At 32.6% G+C, this 16,057-nt stretch overlaps 1 protein-coding gene across 1 annotated transcript in view; it reads right to left on the bottom strand.

The window, feature by feature from the left end:
• The window catches only part of LOC149190931 (uncharacterized), a 129,339-nt gene that overhangs the window by 17,766 nt on the left and 95,516 nt on the right, over positions 1-16,057 (bottom strand). The gene's annotated exons all lie outside the window — the stretch shown is intronic.

A 16,057-nucleotide genomic window follows, 5' to 3' on the forward strand; every position in this document is an offset into this window, starting at 1 on the left:
TCCCTCCTCTATTAACCTACCATCATGTTGGTGATATTCCTCCCTTGGTAAATCTAATAGGGGTTATAAAGAAAGAGAGAAATATTAGAATATAATAGGTACACAAATAAACAAAAATCATGATAAATTTACATGGGACAAAATTTATGTGGTTCACTCAATATTGGATACATTGATAAAGAAATGCTAGACCTTTTATTATGTCACTATTCATACTCCTTAGCCCATAAACCACCAATAGTAAATTAACTCTATGACCAAGTCAACTTTACATCATGAGATTTCACATTCCCCCTTCAAGCTATCATACAAGTGAATCTACCACCCTCATTCCTATTCAAGTGGTCTATTCCACAATTTAATCATACTCAATTCCATGCACCACCACACTACATCATGTATGCCTAAATAATAGGTCTTACAACAGATTAACCTCAACCCATCATATAAGTACACCTACCACCCTCCACATGTCTATTCATGTGGTTCATTCCACAACATGACCCTCCATGTTATTTATGCATGAGAGGGATGACATCATGTGCTATTACACTACAACATCTATTCTTGAATTACAGATCTTATAATAACCTTGGGGAATACATTCTATATATGGATAGGCTTTACAAATTGAACGAAACACTACAGGGTCTTCACACACTATTATAATTCCCCATAGGAAAAAAAACCATTACAAATCATGATAAATTCATTGGAGACAAAAAATACGTGGTTCACCCGATGTGGCATACATCCAGTGAGAAATGGCAAAGACTTTTTTTATGTCACCAATCAAATTCTTCAAAAAATTTAGTCTCCTCCATCTATCTTGCACTCACAATGGAAAAAAGGAATCTTACAATGGATTCATCATGCCTTTAAATAAGCTACATAACATTAGAATACCATGAGATTATCCATGGGTTATCAAAACCTCAAGCCCATAAATCATCAATAGTAAATTGACTCTATGACTAAGTTAAGTTTATCAGAATTACCCTAACGCCAGGCCTTTTGAATGTTATCTTATTATGTGACTTTTATTTTCTCCCTCCTTTTCATGAATCCAGTAAGGGTGACCAAGATTCCACTAAGGATATATTCACCAACTTTGTTTGACACTTTGGTCAGTGCATCATTGTGATGGTTAATAGATTCTATGAGATGGAATTAAAGATTGTGGGTAACCTTGAAAGAACATTTGGGAAGCCTATTTGGAGTATCATCCCTCTTGTCCCTAAAAAGTACTACTTCTTCATCTATAAGTGTAGGGATTCTAATTCTAGTTTCCCAAGTTCAAAGTGCTTAAAATGGATGAATTCTCTCGATCCTAATTCAATAATCTATAATTATTTCAACTACCATGTCACTCTCTTGGTGCATCAATTACAACAGGTTGTGGTGGCATTAGAAGTAAGTGGGAAATATTTTCTATGGGTGGTGAAGAAATTAAATGACCCAAAAGACATGGATGAAGCAATTTTTATTCTCCCTATGGGTGGTGAAGAAATTAAATGACCCAAAATACATGGATGAAGCAATTTTATTCCCCCCTTCGAGTGGATTTACAAGCCTTCATCCAATGGTACAATAGTGTTGGCGATTAGTTTTAGTAGACGGGTTTTGTTGTTTTGGGTTGGGTTTCTCAAGAAAAAACAATATGAGACTTTTAGAATGACCTAGGAGAAAGAAGAATCATTAGACGATTATGTTGAAATATTTTGACTTAGTTATAAACAATTTACTGATTATTAATTGGACTTAGAGTTTGATGGTGTTAGACAGAAATAGATGGAGATATTTAATTCAATCACAAATCATGACATTTTCCACATTTCTTATGATGAGATAAAGGAAGTATTCAAAAAATATTCAAGTGATGTCATAAATAAAATAAAATTAAATGTTTTAAAGGAACTATTATAGGATCCTCAAGAACTACAACTTGTAAGTTGGCTAAATCTAATCTTGGAAATTTACTAGAAGATATGAAAATTTATATTTCACTGTCACGAGTCATACATTAGACACTATCCAAGTCAAGAGGTAGGAAGATGATATTGAAAAATCATTTGCAATTTTCAGCCCTAAACACACAAAGAATAACAATACGAATGAGTTCCCATTAAACAAAGTAGAGGTATATTGTATTTATGATAAAAAAAATATAATACAAGTCAATGTAGATACGTACCTAGTTTGAACGTGTATGCCTAGATGCTAAAGAAAACACATAGAATGTGTACCTCATCAATCAAAAGAAGAAAAAATTGAAAGTTGTTATGATGGTGGTAATTTTCTCATGGGGAATGATATGTCTTGTAACATTGTTGGAGTTGGGAGTATTAAGGTTAAAATGTTTGATGGTATTGTAAGGATGTTGATAGAGGTAAGGTATGTACTTGAACTTAAAAATAACTTAACTTTTTTGGAAATTTTGAGTTTTGGAGGTTACAGGTTTATAGGTCAAGGTCGAGCACTGAAAGTGTACAAGGGAATCCTAGTTGTTATTATGGCTACATATATAGTCAACCTTTATAAGTTAGAAGGAAGCACCCAAATAAATGAAAAACTAGTGGTATCTGAGGAAAGAAATGTGGAATAGGAAAATTAGTTATTCATGATCATAAGAAAGTAAAAATTCCAGCTTAAGAAGTCATTGTATTACCTTAAGTAGTGTCTCAGGAAATTGTACAAGAAGTTTGCTTCCTTCATGGTGAGCCAAAATCTTACTAGAAGTAAGTATGACCATTTTGTTTCAAATTATTAAATGAAATTTTCATTATATTGTTGCTATATGTTGAAAACATGCTTGTTGCAAGTAAGATTAAGATCAACATGTTAAAGGGTCAACTGATTAGGACTTTTGTTATGAAGGATTTAAGAGAAGTAAAAATAAAAATAAAAAATTTGGTCATTGATATACCCAAAGACTAGAAAATGGTAAGCCTTGTTTATCACAATAGAAGTATGTGGAATATGAACCTTGTAAATATCCATTTTTCCTTCTATTTTCAGTTTTCTTCCAGGAAATGTCCTACTAGTAAAGAAGACAAGGGGTATATATCTCACATACCATATGCCATGGTAGTAGGATATTGAAAATATGTGATGAAATATTTCTCATGGAGTTGGTGATGTTAGTAGATGCATGAAAAATCCATGTATGAATCATCAAGTTGTAGTGAAATGAGTGTTTTGGTATCTGAGAGGCACAAGTGTTAATTGCATCATCTTTGATGGAGGAGGAGTATATCTTGAGAATATTCTTACTCAAGAAAGTTTTCAAGACATGTACTTCCATTAGCCTATAAAAATGTTAACGAATGGGCTTGGCAAGGTATTAGGAAACTGTTGTCAACGTGGAAAATGTTGAGTGGTGACAACAATGATAGCCTTAGAAATCTGTTTCCTTTGCTAGTGAATAGTTACAATTTTTTTGTTATCCAGATTATGTTGAATCCATTCCACAAATTTCTTATATGTATTATGTGACTGTGTAAACCTAATTACAAAAAATCACATATTTTCTTCACAATAAAATTGATTTATTACCTTGAATTACATTGTTTGAAATTTTTATTGTTTTGCAATTTTAATTGAATGTATATAACAATTTTTGTCAAAATATCCTATAAGTTTGAAACCAACACAATACATGTGTATAAATGTATATAGTGATACTATGAGGTCATTTGCATGTTTATACACAATTTATTGTTTTGCAATTTTAATTGAATGTGTGAGGTCAACGACATGTTTATTGTTTTGGAATTTTAATTGAAGGTATATTACAAGTTTTGTCTAAATAACATATAGATTTGAAACCAACACAATATATATATGTATAAATGTATATAGAGATACTATGAGGTCACTACCATGTTCAAATATGAATGTTCATGTCTATCTAAAATATATATTAAAAGATAAGCTTTAATGTTTATCCATGATCTATGATTATATTAAAAGATGAACTTTAATATCTATCCAAGATCTATGATTAAACCGAACACTTGGGAAGCCACTACCACCTAGAAGAATGAATTTTAGATATTTTTTCACTAATGCAATTGAAGCAAAAAGAATTATATTTCCTATTAATGTTAAGTTGAATCATCTTTAATATTTTTCCTAAATAAAAATACAAACCATTTTATTTTATTGGTAAAAATTTTAAACACAACTAAATGAAAACACAAACCATTTGATTGGTGAAAAATGAGTGGGGATGAGTATACAAAATATTTGATTAATGAAAAATAAATAAAATGAATGATTGAAAATTTTGAAAACATTTATATTTAAAATATATACATATATTTTCAAATAATATTGATAATTGATAATATCTATATTATTAATTAAATTATAAATATATTGTAATTAAAATAATTTTATTTGGAATTCTTTCATTATTTTGAGAATAACAATTTATAATAATGTGACGTGGATAGGAGGGGAAGTTTCATGCCCACGAGTTCAGCATGTGCGACGAGCGACGGAGGGGTGGTGAACTTCTGTTAAAGGCGACGAGCGATAGAGCGGTGGCGAACTTCGGTTAAAGGCGACGAGCTGAGTTGCGATGACGAGTGGGTGCGTTTAGTTAAACTTGCTCCGACGAGCTACTTGGAGGGTTGAAAAATCAAAAAGGGAAAATTGGCTAAGTATAGAAGAGCACGAGTGACGAATTTATAGAGGTGTCAAAAAATCAACGAGTTGGTGGGCCGACATGCAGGGGCAACGAGTTGGGTGAACCGACGCATATTTTGGTATTTTATGAGGTGATTTGTATGGTCGACTTGGGTAGGCCGACCCACCTTAGCTCTTGGAGGTAGCATATATATTGGTGGCGACCTTGGTGGAGTAAGGCATAAAATCATTCATCCAATAAGCAAGTTCAATGCATTACTTAAACGAGCAAGAGGGTGAGCGAACGAGGGTGACATACAGATGAACCGAGGGTCGCAGTATCGAGACAAGGAAAAAAGGATTTGTAGGTTTTGGGTGCGTTCTGGGCGGATGAGCTGCAGGTGGGAAACCCTGCCCATGGATGAGTTGTAGCTGGCTCTCCTACCCGAGTGGACGAAACACAGTGCGGAGGATCGACAGTGTGGGTGCATCTTCCTAGCGAGCTGCGAAGGGAAACACGACAACACAGGTGCTCTTGCCGAGCGGCGAGCTACAGAGGAAGACCTAAGGGTGGGCACCTATGCCCAAAGCTGCAGCGAATGAAACGGTTGGGCGTTTCTTCCTAAATGAATGCAAAGGACAACATGGAGGGTGGGCGCCCCTACCCAACAACGAGCTGTGGAGGGCGACACAAAGGTGGGCACCTCTGCCCGAATGAGATGCATGACACGACGAGCGTGGGCACTGCTGAACGGAAGGGCGAACCGACTCGTTGAGGTGGGCGACCCTGAATGAGCAGGTCGATTTGCTGATTTTAATTTTTTGTCAAGGTGAATTTGGGGTTCTTGGCAAAGACTAAATTTGTAAAGATACTTGTAAAAGTTGTATTATTATTATCATTGGGCAGACTCTAATCTGGGAGTTGCCCCTCCCATTAAAGAAAGTTATCTGTTGTGCATATTTATATGATGATGATGATGATGATTGTTATTTCCGCTATGTAAAATGATGAATGCTTAGTATAATTGAAGAAAAATATCTAAGTGTTGAATGTTAGGCGCAACCTGTACTCATTAGTATTGGTGAAAAGAAATTGGGTAGCGGTGCCAAACATGCCTATGTGCGATTGAAATACCACTGCTAGGATAGGGGCGTGACAGGGAGGGAGGTATCGGCGTAAGGCCACATGCATTCCTTCTTAAGAACCATGAATGCTAATATAAATAGTAGATATAAAATTATGAAATTTATATTTTATATATAAGTTTGTTTTTAGGTCGAATATATCAGAGAATACATAATTATATCTTAAAGAAAATTTTGTGATCTTTTTTATCTAGAAAAACTATAAGTATTTTTAGAGAGACTTTAAACTTGATTTCAATATGGAAAATAAAAAATTGAATTTTATAGGTATATAGTTACAAAATTGACCCATCAAAAAATAAAATTTACATGTCATACTATAATTAATTAATAATGTGATCATTTATAATTATGCAATGCCAATCCATTTAGCTTTAAAGAATAGGAGGGAGTCTAATTCAACGATTGATTTTTAAATTTCCCAATTTTAATTTACGCCCTTCATTAGCACATAAGTCTATATCTATATGTAGATCACGAATACCATGAAAATGTGTAATTAAACAAAAACTATTTTCATGGTACTTTCTAATGTTTTGTTCCTTAGGAGAGGATCCCTTCACTAAATGTAAAATAAAAAGGAGGGAGTCTCCAAAAATGGTGATTTGATTCTCTTTAACTAACTAAATCCATAATAAAAGACATAATATTCAATTTAGTCGTTTGACATGCATCCTTAGCCCTATAAATACTCTAAACTTTAACTTCCTCACAACCACCTCTAGGACTACCTCTCTTATAACATCTAAATAAAATTTAAATTTTAATAAACAATATTATTTATATAATCATAAATATATTTTATTTTTATTTTTATTATATAATATTAAATAATTTTAGCATTAAATTTTAATACAATAATATTAACTTTTATCATTAAATACATAATATTATTATTATTACTCAAGTTAAAATAATTAAATGATATTGGATAATCTTCATAATGTCTTTTTACAAATTTAAAAAATGTATTTTCCTTTTGTAATTGTGTTTTGAAATATTGTGCATATGATTAATATTAATATTTTAATTCTTTAATTTATTTTCAAAATTGTGTAGTTGTTTTAATTTTTCAGTTTATATTATATATAATTAATATTATAATATTTTAAAAAATTTTAATAATTTATTTTTAATTTTTTTAAATTTATATTATATATAATCGATATATTACAATATTTTTAAGGTACAAATATAAACAACTTTGATCCTCATTTCACTCTCTTAAAAGTGATTTTAAATGAGATGTGGTTAATTAATTGACAACTTAAGATAAATGGAGAAGTGTTTCAATAAGTCATCAATATCTACCTAGATGTATTCCAGGTCCGTTAGACTTTTACAACAGAGGTTGGGGGTATTTAACCTTTGAAACAAGTTAGCAGTTTACCCATGGATGTCACTACTGGCAGCTTTATGGAATGTGAAACGATTTTGCGTAGTTAGAGTGCAACAAGATTCACATGCAATTGTGTCGTGGGATATGGTGGTGGTATTAGACGAATACAATCAGTTAAGCACATTACGGTGGGGATATTACGATCGTCAACTATATCAATTATAAAATATATTATTTGACCTCTTTTTTCATGTTTCGCAAATTTTTATTTCACACCATTTTCTATTCTTGGCCCCGTTATATATGCAATGGCGACCTTCACCTGTATTACCATGATACTTTCATCAGTATGGCCATGAGATCAATGGTTTTTCATTTCCACTCATGTAAATGTAAAGATATAATTAATTATTTAAAATCAATTTATTCACATTTATATAAGTTTCCGTGTTTAATATTTTAGTATAATCTTTAAGATTAATTTAAAAATGTTTAATTTTCAATCTTGATTTTAAATGTGGTATTATAATTAATTAAATAACATTAATATAAATTACCTTATTTAAAATTTTGATTAAATAACATTAATATAAGTTACACCGCTTAAAATTTTAAAATTAATTTTTTGAAGAAGTGTGTATTTTTCGATATCAACATTAAATATTGTATTATAATTTAAATATATTTATAAATTAAAATCTATAATTTAATTTATACTCTCAAATTTAAACTTTGTATTATAATTTAAACTTATTTATATTTTAAAATCTATAATTTAAATTATAATCTAAAATTTATAATTTATCTAAAATCTAAGATTAATAACGTCATGTAATATTTTCGATACATTTTGTGCCTTGTTTGTGGCATGCCAATCCCATCAACATAAGTCTTTTTTTCTATAGTACACTGTTTCTGGTGAGATTTGGTTGACTATTAATACTTTTCTCCCTTTTGCAGTGGCTCCTCTTGATTATGGTTTTACCTATTTGGGTTACCATTTAAAGCCAAACTGCTATCAGGTGTGTGATTGGTAGTGACTCATAGATGCATCAACCTATGGTATAACAAGTGGCTTTCTATAGGTGGTAAAATGACCCTGGTAAACGCTGTCCTGGAGGTCTTCTTGCATGTACTTTATCGAAGATAGAAAAATCCATTCTTAAGTGCACGAGATAGATTTTCTTCAAATTTTTGGGCTGGAAATGAAATGAAGGGAGGATTTAACCTATTAAGTTTGGAGGTACTCACCAAACCCAAGAGTTCTAGTGGATGGGGTTTTAAGAACCTCTTCCACTTTGCAAATGCACTTGCAATGAAAAGTCTTTGGAGGTTTATGAAGGGTGTGGGTCTTTGGAGTAGTATTGTTGTTGATAAATATCTGAAAAACAAATCATGGACTGACTAGCTTTGGTCTGAAAGCACTCTGCCTCAAGAGGGAGGATCAAATATTTGGCTTGGACTTCTAGATTGTTTGAATTGGATCAAAAAATTGGCTGCTTGGAGTGTGGGTAGGGGTGATCTTATTCATTATAAACAATGTATACCTTTTAGAGGTAGATAAGTATCCAGATGAACAAGGTTTGTTTCTCTAATGGATGATGTTTTAGAAAGCTCTTTGTAATGTTATAAGCGTTGCAGTAGTCCAAGTTGCTAAGTTTAGCATATCCATCCCTAAGACTGTGTTGGCATTATGACATAGGTTTGGCACTATGACACAGGTGTTGTCCTTGATGGCAACTCACTCAAATGACAAATCACAGTTCAGGTTCTCAGAATGAAGGAAAAAGAGATATACGCAGGTTCCTCTTAACCAAGGAAAATTTTAAGAACCCCCCCTAAATTTATATGTATAATAAATGGGCGAATCTCCATGGTATATAGGAAAAATGGAAGGCGGTTTTATCAATAATATAATATGTATATATAATTTTTTGGTGAATCTCTCACCAGGCATGGCGAATATTTTACTCAATTATAAAATCTTGTAAGACCTTGGCGAGTCTTTCAATAAATAATAAAACTTTGTGAAGTCCTAGTGAATCTTAGCATTGTGAACACTTAGAGAATTTTTGAAAAAGTATAAAACCATATATAACAAGAGCCAGATGGTGGCAATATCACTATTTTTTTTTCACATTTCCACGACACGGAACTTGTTTATAAAATTATAAAAGAGCCAACCAAGTCCCTTATAATATGCAGGTAAGCTTATAACAGAGTCTGATACCTCTACTATGCTTGTCTTCATTCAAGCGTCATAGCTACTAAACACTGTGAATCACAACTCTCTCAAAACTCAACTCTATAGTGTAATTAAAACCTTTGGAAATTGAATCTGACAACTCTATAAAAAGGATTAGTAAAATAGAAGCTTTTGTAAATGAGCCCACTAACTATCACTACTAAAAAATCATTCTAGACTATGAAGTCTTCCATCTTGATCACAATCGCGCTCATGATCAAGGGAGTGCGACCACCTAGCCTGACATAATGGCCATCGTAGCTTCCAATAGTCAACAACCACCTTTCAACGACATCCTAGCTCATGTCTCATGAATTTTATTCATCAATCTTAACTGATATAAATCTTATGAAGATAATATTAGAATCCTTTCCAGATTCACTGTTAATACAAGGGTAAAGGAAATTTTCTAGCTCAAGGCACTAGTCAATACCAACTTTGGTATTTGTGACCCTTTGTGGGGATGCACCTACCCTGCCCCGTTGGGTTTCTTCCTTGTAACATAATTCAAGGATCACAAGGCTTTCCAATATTCCTACTCCATTAGACACACTTTATATGCTATACATAGTGAATGGAAAAGAAGCATTATAGAACACACAATTTCACAGAAGGAAGAAAAATCTTAGCCAGTCAATATCAAAATCTTAACCACTGATTAATAAAGAATAATAAGTAGTATAATGAATTGTTCCGAGTTATTTATTTACAAGCTGCAAAGAATGTAGTGGAATGGAAAATATTACGCAGGCAACCCTTCAATATTTTCTACTAATATGTCTGTGCATGTACATCTGAAATTAAGAGCATTGCTGAATTCAAAGTTTCCTTTCCTCTTGCATCCATTTTGACAAATCAGTGTGAAATCGGTGTCACTTTGAATCTCCTTTCCTGTGTGGATTCTTTGACAAATCAATTTGAAATGAAAGTCACTTTGAATTTCCTTTCCTGTGTGGGATCACACCCACAGTTTATTAGTAAAAGATAATCTACTATATATTATGTTCAAGAAACTGACTGTAATCTACAGTGGAAATGAGACCTCAATTCTTACTCTAAATTTGAATATCCCAGGGCAACATAAGAGATAAAAATGCATATGGCCTTAGTAGCTAGAAAACAATCACTCCATCATTACAATACCATCTAGATTTCGGCACTTAATCTAAATAATGGCACTAGTTGCAGTGCTTATTTGCATTAACACCATGGAAAAGCAACAACAATGTTTCAAAGCACACTTACTGGACAAGTTGTAACATTCCGAGAATATTTAATGATAGCATCTGAACCTTGTAGCTATGGTGGGGAAACTAGGGAACCCAAATCTTGGAAGATATCTCATACCAAATCTGAGAAAAAAATAAAAAAGGGAAAAAATCAAAATCTATAAATCAAGCAATGAATTGTTTACAAATCAAATACAATTCCTTTAACTAATAGTTAAATTGTGGTGATATATTTAAATATTTAGTAAGAAGGGAACTTCAAACCATGGAATATTACCTTTGTCATTATTGTCATCCCTTAGTGACTGAGATTACAAATCAATACTTATGGAAATATTGTAAGAAATTCTGTGAAATAGTAAAGCATAACCTCTATTTTCAAGCAACAAAATCAAGACATTGTTACATCAAGAGCCATAATTGATACATAATCAATGAATCAAGTCCTTGTATGGCACAGGCTTGTTTCACAACCTCTATTTTCTCAATAACAAAATCAAGACATTGTATGTGGTTATTGCCATAAGGAAACTGCGTTCTAACTTGGAAGAGGATCTTATCAAAAGACATGGATTTATTCAAAGCTACAAAGCCTAATGGGTTTCTAAAAAATAAGTTGGAATATGGGATCATGATATTTAAATTGAAAAATATGCTTTCCTTTTAGAAACATTACAGTTATACAATGTTTTTTGAAAGCACTAGAATTTGAAATTGGGCCTTTCTATCAAGACAAATTTTCATTAACAAAATGTACTTTCCTACCTGAAAGGTTGTAGATATCTAAGAAAAACTTGAAAAGCATAAGAGAACTTATCATAATGTACTTTCTTTCCTTCCTTAACATTCTTAAAGAGTTGATGTTCCCCAAGTCATTAGGTAACTTTCGAAGGAAATGACAGTTAGTAATAGTCCAATTGACAACATAAAATGTGTCACAAATACGAGGGGGCATCTACTCCAAATCACAAAAGTGCTCCAGGTTAAAATCTAGCATTATTGGAAGCTTAATGCTCGACTGGGTGTTATTGAACCTAGACATTTTTCCAATCTTCACTAAAAGCTTTAAGATATCTTCTCTAAGTTCTACATGACTTTACTATGCTCTTGAAGTGGGGGCACATGTAGCCTCTCCAAGTGAATACTCTAAAACTAAGTGAAGATAAGGTTGATAGATCATTCAGTGTGGATCTCTTTAACCCATAATTGAATACTATGTCACTCTTGAACCCATAATTGAATACTATTAGGACTTTCAATTTTTTCATGGAACTCAAAAATGTTGGAAGAAAGTATTTTCTTCCAGAAAAGAGTAAAACTAAAGCCTCTACTTGAGGACAATTGATGTCACACCACTAATACTTCTCCATGGAATCTGTATAGGTAAACCAAAAATGCAAAATTCCATTAGAATATTGTGTTTATTGAATACACAAATGAAATCATTGCATTTCTTTAAAATATCTTTTGAAATCAAAATTACCGAAATTACATATCGATAACCTAGTGGGTGTAGGATAAAATTCACCTGTGTCATTCACAGAAAGCATGAGAAAAAACCTAATACTATATATAAAACCAAGAAAAATTCAAATTCATCACTTCTAGGGACCTCGTAACCACCCTACTAATACACAAGTACGTTCTTGTTTGCAGTTAGAAAAATTACCCAAATTACAATCTGTTTACTCCAGCCTATGTTGGAAACTTATGGAAGGATGACTAGTGCAATCAATCCATTCCTTTTAGCCCTGGATTTGTTTCAGGTTAAAACAGAAGTATACAAATATACTTGTCTAATGTCTATGCTTTAACCATTCACCTTAAGATGTTTTTACAATATAATTTCCTAAGTCTATTTAATATCTTCATTATCATAAAAACCAACCTATATCCATCTTAACTCCTCATCTACCACTCTTAGGGGGATGAAATCTATTTATCCCTCTGAGCACTTGGTAGACCCAAAATTAAGATGGATCTAAGATGATATAATTTCCCTTTTAAATAGTCTATGCTCACATGAATACCATGGTATTACCATGGGTTATCATAAACCTGGAGCTTAAAAATTATTGTTAGTAATTTATAAAAATTAATAAAATTGATAGTTGATTTTTATTTTAACCAAGCTAAAATGTTTAACATACATTAAATTACAACATCCATTTTTCCACTTGATCCACCAAGCCCCGAGAGGGATCAAATATTTTTACACTCTATGCTAGTTTGCATATCACGATATTTGATACCTCTCGGGGGTTAGTAGATCCAGAGTAAAGATGGATCTATGCTGGTTTAATTCCCCCATTTAAATAGGCTACATTCCAAGTGAATACAATGGGTCAATACCATGTGCCATTTTTATTTTTTATTTTTATTAATACTAATATTATGGTTAATAATGTTTTTTGCACGGTATTAATAATAATCTAGCCCATGGTATTTGTGCCATAGTATTTTGCCCATAGGTTTCACCTAAATATAACGCATTTTTTGAGTGTTCGTAAATATAAGGTGACTTATGGAGTAAACATAAAAAAATGTTTTATTTGTTTACCATACCTATGGTTTATTTATATTTTTATTAATTTACCATACCTCTTTTACAAATATGGTGTTTGGCCCATAAGATTCACTTAAATAAAACCTCTTTTTTGAGCCTTCATAAATAGAATGATGGTTATGGACTAAATATAAAAAGAGGTTTTTATTTATTTACCATACGACTAGTTTATTTATATTTTTATTTATTTACAATACCTTTTGAGTAAGTATAAAAAGACGTTTTATGTATTTACCATACCTTTTGAGTAAGTATAAAAAGACATTTTATTTATTTACCATACCTCCACTTTACTTATATTTTTATTTGTTTACACCCTTGCATGTGTATAAGGTGACTTATGCAGTAAATATAAAAAATGTTTTATTTATTTACCATACCTCTCATTTATTTATATTTTTATTAATTTACCATACCTCTTTTATAAATATGGTATTTGGCCCATGGGATTCACTTAAATAAAACCTATTCTTGAAAATTAGGGCGAATGGAAGGTTGTAACTCCTAATTTCAAGGGCTAAATTTACCTTTTTTACCCTCTTCGTTAAAATAAGGTGGGCTACTTGAGGTGATTTGTAGAAATGTACTATGATACAAAATATTCGCCCACTAAAAATTTAAAACCCCTTAATTTCGCCAAAGGGCGAACATTTGCCCCTAAAATTTTCCATGCTCTTAACCAAGGCATGTATACACGCGGGTTAAACGATTAAAAAGCGCACATACGTATGCATGCACTTTCATGCAAAGAAAAGCGTGTACATGTGGGAAAACTTATTTTTGGTCCATGGTATTTAGTCCTTGGTATTTGGACCTATGGTTTTGGACCATGGTATCTCGTCTGAAGTGTTGAACCCATGTATTTGGTCCAAGTTATAGATTCTTTATGGTTTTGGACCATGGTATTATGTAAGGCCTAAGACTATAAAAGGGGAAGGAGATCATTAGGCAAAGGCATTGACTCAAGCATTGAATATCTTATGAAGAGCTAGATCTAGAATACTAGCCATTGGGTTATGGTGCATAGCTAGATCTGAATCAAGGAGGAACCTGAGCGCAAGAAGAAGGATAAGTACTATTGATGGGTCAAGATCTTAAGGCTTGAATAGTAGTATATTTGTGTGATTTTGATCTGTTATTTTTGGCGCATGACTTGATCTATAAATCTGATAATCTGGGTATAACTGATGTCTGAATAAGTGAAAAGGAGAAATTATCTTTTATAGATCTGTACGTAGGTTCAATGAAGCAAAGGCGCGTATACATGCTGGTTTTGTAATTCAAAATAGCGTATACGCAAGTTGGCCTTAATTCAGTAGCGTATGCACGCAGGTTGTACACATTGAAGTAGCGTACGTCTCTTGAAATATGTTTTAGCTACTTATGTTTATTGCTGCAGTGTTTTGAGTTCAGAATTGGTGTCTCATTACTGTTATTATTTTCTGGGTACAACATTTAGAGAAGTGAATATTTGATTCAGTTTTGGTTGGTGCAAAGGAGATTGGTTGATGCAGATATACTTGGTGTTTGATTGATGTTATTCATGGATCCAGTCTAAAAATTTATGAAATGTGGTCCCTGAAAGAAAAAAGAACATTGTAGCCTTCTGTAGGTCAGCACCTACGTACTAGTACCTCAGCTAGTACAAGAGCTAAGGGGGTTGTAGCTCCCTTCTAGGAGAAGCTAGAAAACGAGAGAAGGTTGTAGCCTTCTGCAGGTAGCAACCTACGTACTGGTATAAGACTGCACCAATATAGAATCATTGTAAAAATAAGTTTCTAATTAAAAGAAGATAGAGACGAATTGCAGCAGGTGGTTTTCACCCACATTAGGTTTCCACCTTATATCTTGTGTTCTTATGTGTGACTACCTGTTCTAGTTTACTATTCCTGGTTACTGTTTATATGGTTTGATGCACAAATTAATGAAAAACATCTAAAGAATATTTTAAATTACAAGTCTACTAGTTATACGCTAGTTTCCTTAACTGTAGTTGCGTACATATATGATTTTTACTAACTGAAGTAGCGTATGAAAATCTGATTGTGAAATGAAAAATAATTGACCTAATAATACTGATTCACCCCCCCCCACCCTCAGTATTATTTCCAACAATTGGGATCAGAGCAGGTCCTTCAGAAGAAGCTTGATCACTTGAAGGAAGATCTATCATCATAAGCAACTACGAAAAGGAGGCATCTATCAGGCCACCAATCTTTGATGGAAGCAACTTCGTCTATTGGAAGGTAAGAATCACAACCTATCTTCAATTTCTTGGTATAGAAGTTTGGGATATCGTGGAAACAGGATACACATTTCCATTAGAAAATCCTACAGATTTGGCTGGTAAGAAGTAGTATGAAACAAATGCCAAGGCTGTCAATACTTTATTAGGGAGTTTATCTCAATCAAAATTCGTCAAGGTTATGCAGCTCAAAACCGCAAAATAAATATGAGACAAGATCATTCTGAGATATGAAGGAGATGATCAGGTAAAACGTGCAAAACTACAAACTCTCAGAATTCAATATGAAAATCTCAGAATGCACAATGATGAAAGTGTGGCTAATTATTTCTTACGTATAGATGAGATTATTAATCGTATGAAAAACTTGGGTGAAGAGATAAAAGAAGTTACTTTGGTTGAAAAGGTTCTAAGATATTTGTCTTCTAAGTTTGAATCAAAAGTTTCAGCGATAGAAGAAAAGAAAAATCTTCAGAGCATTACCATGTCACAGCTGCACGGAATCCTAACTGCTTTCGAAATTAGAAAAGGGGGACCATTAGACATGAGAGAATTTGCATTCAAAACCTCAGGAAAAGGAGAATACAATGATTGAGAACATATGTCAGAAGGAGAGTAAGAATCAAACTTTGTCAAGAACCTTCAACGGGGTTTT

This window comes from Pinus tabuliformis, chromosome 3_1 (assembly GCF_031772625.1).
Source record: "Pinus tabuliformis cultivar Carrire ecotype Pingquan chromosome 3_1, CPIR1, whole genome shotgun sequence".
Taxonomy (NCBI): Eukaryota; Viridiplantae; Streptophyta; class Pinopsida; order Pinales; family Pinaceae; genus Pinus; species Pinus tabuliformis.